This window comes from Cryptomeria japonica, chromosome 8 (assembly GCF_030272615.1).
Source record: "Cryptomeria japonica chromosome 8, Sugi_1.0, whole genome shotgun sequence".
Taxonomy (NCBI): domain Eukaryota; kingdom Viridiplantae; phylum Streptophyta; class Pinopsida; order Cupressales; family Cupressaceae; genus Cryptomeria; species Cryptomeria japonica.
In genome coordinates this window covers 145,872,086-145,876,868 of record NC_081412.1, presented here as the reverse complement: position 1 = coordinate 145,876,868, position 4,783 = coordinate 145,872,086, and positions in this window count along the sequence as shown.

The following is a 4,783-nucleotide window of genomic DNA, read 5'->3' as shown; positions in this document are numbered from 1 at the left end:
GCTATCTGTGATGATTTCCTAGAACAATTGACAATGTCAACTAATGTGGTAGCAAAGGTAAAGGAATTAGTGCCAAGAGCTCCTCACCTAAAAATAGGAGAAGGATTGTATGACAAGGGCAATTGGCTAAGAGACCCTCAAATTGGGTCATCTGGGTTGGGATTATTTAAGGTTGGATTTGGTATGAGAAATTCCCTAGCCCTAATGAATAGTATTTGGGAGCTGGATGTAGGCAAATTGGTGGTCCCTGGAGTATTCATGGATGTGGATCTCCTAACTCAGATTGCACACAACTATGACCCAGTCACAAGAAGTGTTAAGGATATAAGTGGGAAAACCCTCATTGAAATAAATAATGAGGAGTTCAGAAATGCTTTTGGGCTTAGTGAATTTACCAATTTTTTAGAGCCTATTAATTTCAAATCACTAGCTCAGGTTTACAGTGTGCAGAGTAACCACCTTAGAAATGGGCCTCTTAAAGAATTCTTTGTGAAGATAGGCGGATTAATAGTTGTAGGACCCAACTTTGAGGAGCCTTTCTCTTTAAATTTGTTCACCCTTAGGGCCAAAGGATTATACTGGTCACTCTGTCAAATTTTAAGAGAAGATGCTGAGGCAAATATGCCAACTCATTACATGTTAATGATTGCTCAAATTTTGAATCCCTCTTTGGCAGTGACCTTTGACTATGCTTCCTATATCACTGATGCCATCCATGATGGCTTGATAGGAATAAAGAATGGGAAAGTGGATAGGCCTTTTGGATGGTACTCCCTCCTCGTGCATTTATTTTCATTTAAGGGTGGTGACTATTTTGCAAGTGGAATGGATATTGTGAAAGAGAAAGATGGAGAGAAGATGTCAGTACAGTTATGGAGTATAGTGTTGTCATGGGATAGAGGAGATGCTAGCTTCTTAAAGTTTGATAAGTGTTTTGCATCTAAGATTAGGACTCTTATCTGTTCAAAGAATCCAAGAGTCCCTAAGGTTCTTTTGGAATTCATTAGGCCAAAAGAGTTTGCTGAGAATGTTAAAATTGTCCACAATTGGGGTGATATCTACTTATACCATGTCTCCATTGTTTTCAGAGTATATGGTTTCAAAGGCACTCCATTTTTGTTACCCTATTAGGTCACTCTTAAAGTGGGAATTGTAGAAATCCTCAGGCAAATTGGTAGTGTGCAACAGGTAGAGCTAACAGGCAGAGGTAAAGGGATCATTTTCCCTACAATTACCATAGCACATCAATTTGTGATAATTAAAGGAGGTTGGAAGTATTTTGAAGATTTCCTTCAACCATACCATTTGTCAACTACAGTATCCCGGAGTGCTGACCCTAAATATTTCTACAATGGTATGTTCAAAAAGAGGGCAATATGTAGAGGTAGACCCCACCAATTCTAGTTTCCTGAAGACCTCATTAGGAATGAGTTTGATTTAGATGAGCAAGAGCTAAGAAAGGAAAAGTGGGTGGCCTACAAAAAGGCTTTAGACTTTGTGCACCAATTTGACACTAGCTATGACCCTTTGTCTATCTTTCACCCCTTTGAAGAGAAGATAAAGTTCTTAATTCTTTGTTTTGAGGATGTGATGCAAATATTGAAAGAAAAGAGGGAGGTTGTAATTAAGAACAACCCTAAGAAAGAAAGACTGGTTCTAAATAGGTCTACATCTACAAGAGTAATCCCTCTTGGTGATTACATGTTGCGTAAGAAGTCCAACTACAGTGTTGATGCCAACAACATGGAAGCCTTCTACCTCAAAAGGGAAGAGGAAGATATAGGATGTCATTGAAATTTAAGATAGCCCAAAGAAACAAAGAGTGGGAAAGGAAGTACAATCTGATGAACCCTTGTATTCCCCATCTCAATCCCCTACTCATATAGGAGATGAATAGGCAGCAGCTAAGCAACTATTACAATTAGGTAGTCTTAGAGAGATAGCATACACATATGATGAAGTGGAAGAGGGAATTCTAGAAGAGTCCCTTACTGCTGAGATGAACATTACTACTAATGAGTTCAAAGGCCAGGAGTGGGATCCTAATATCAAGCAAGCCAGTGAAGATTTCTTGGCTAATAATAACTTTTTCACATCAGGAGCTTTCATGCAATTTGTGTGGAAGTAGAATATTGATAAATTTAATGCTAGGTGTGAAAAGAGGAAAGGTGAGCAACCCCACAATGATCTAGCTGTGGTGGAGGAAGAGAGAAAGCAAGAAATGGTTAATGAGTTTAAGACCATCACTCCCAAGAAAGGAAGGGACATGGTAGCATAGGCTGGGGAACTCATACTCCCTAAATGGGACATAGCAGATGTCTTGGTTCTAGAGGCAGTAAGAAAGGAGACCAAACCTATGGAGGGGGTCACTTCAGCAAGGATAATGCTGCACTGGTCATGTGGTCTCTTAAAAGAGATGAAAATAAAAGGAATAAGGACACCCTAGGGTCAAGTTACCTTGGAGGAATGATAGTGAAAAGAGTGCAGAGCACTGGGGTAGTGGAAGCTACTAGCACTATGCTAGAAACTGCAAAGTTTAGTGTTGCAGTAGCAGAAAGAGAGGCTAAGGAAAAGGTAGATCTCCAAGTTAAGTTGGAGACGGTTTTAAAAACTCACAACAAGAAGAGGTAAGAGGTAAAGATAGCATCATTTCCAAGCTACAAAGCCAGTTGGCAGGACAATACCATCAAGGTGAGTCCTTAACATTGATGATCTCCTCTTCTCCTGCAAGACCTCCACCTACCAACCCCATTATTGAATTCCCACCATCTCCAGCACCTTCTAGTTCTTAGTTGATTGAGATCACTCTTCATGAATTGGAGAATTTAAAATAGGCTCAGGCCCTGTATGCAAAGAAATATGAAGAGAGAGTAAGGGCTACAATTTTAAGTTTTGTTAACACTATAGGGTCTTCACTAATGTATAATAACATGAGTAAGATTCTAGAAATGTGGAATGAGTTAAATGGGGACAAGGTTGTTTTAATGCCTATTTTTTATAAATGGAGACCCAAAGAGCAGGATATAGAACTTATTTGTGTATCCTATGATGAGGCAGGGGCTAACCCCATTATTAAATCTACCAATGATATGACAAAGGATTTAGTAAAGTTGGCAGAAGGAGTCGATAATGCAGATAGAAAGATCAACTTGTACAAAAAAGAGTACACTGATCAAGTTTTTGAATTACTCCGAGGAGGTTTTGTTAGCCCAACCCAATTAAAGGACAAACAAATATGGCTTAAGGAATTAGAAGCCAAATTGTCACTAAGAATAAAAGGAATTGTTAAATCAGAGGATGCCTCCATATTTGTCAAAGCAATTGAGGAGGTTGAGAAAATCAAATATCATTATGGTTTCCTGAATTCAGAGGTCAATAAAATGAGGAATTCTTGGAAAAGATTAGCCAAGACAAAAGAAAATGTGATTAACTTCTCATGGCCTGTTGATGGGTTGTATCAAGAATGGACAAGAAAATATGTTGTGCTTGATGTGGAGCAGTTAGAAAATGTTGCAACAGAACAACAAGAGGAAGAAACCACGGATGTTGAAAGAGACTTGTAACTGCATTTGTAAAAGGTTTTGTAACTTCTTGTTAAGAAGTAATGATTGTAACAAACTCTCCTAGGAAAGTCTGAAGCTTTGTGTGCATCCATATTGTTATAAATGGATACCAGGACTAGTAACAAAATGATCGCAAGGAATTGTAAGAAAATGCTATAGAAATTTATCTGAGCCTTTTTTTGAGTTTTGATGGAGAATATTCAAATGTTTTTGTAATACTTTCAGAAGAAATATCAATACACAGACCATTGGTTTTAAGTTTAAACTTTGTGTTGTCTTCAAATATGTTTGCAAATGTTTACTGTTTCATTCTGAGTAACCTAGGATTAATTTAGGGTTATTTCATTCGAATATGGGTTGTAAGGCAACTTTCAGTAGATATGCTTCTTAGCTTTTCTCTTCAGGAGGGGAATTAAATATGCAGGAATCATTTCTACCAATAAATTCTTTGTGGGATACTTTGAATTTTGATGAACACAGTTTAGTTTGGTATGAATAAATTCTTATGTGTGTCAGGCATATATAGGGATCTATAGGTGCCAAACTGATGGAATATGTAGAGATATTTGATTGTGGAAGTATTGTTTGAACTTAGATGACTCTGTGACCTTGGATAAGGCACTAGTGTAGATCAAGGTTGTCTATTACATATCTTGTAGGTCAATAGTGAACATGGATACAAGTTTCATTTCTTTTTTTCATTTGATTCTAAGGTGATATGATCCACTGGTTTTTGGACTGGTTTGTTGTGGATTTATCTATTTAAAGTGTGAATTCAGTTCACAAAGGTATACTAGCCTGAACTTTGGATAAGTTCAAAGTGCAAAAGGTTAATCAAACCTTGTCATATGTTGTCCTGAAAGTTTCCTTCTCTTTAATCTCTCTTCTAAATATAGAGTTATCATATCACTATAACGATTTTAAAGTGAATTAGATTTTGAGAACAACTGGTCTATAAAATCAAGAGATTCAGTTGAGAGAGTTAATCTTCAAGTTAGACTTCAAGAATCTTCAAGTTAGACTTCAAGAGACTGCAAGTGCATTTTGCAAGATAATCTTATGCATCTATGAGTTTTTGAAGCAAATAGAAATATAGCAATTATCATATAGCATCATAGTAAAATCATTTTAGCATAATCATGTAGTATTGCATATCATAGTGTCAATTAACTACAATTTATCAATCCATTCTTCATATGCCATCTTGGAAGCCAACAGTC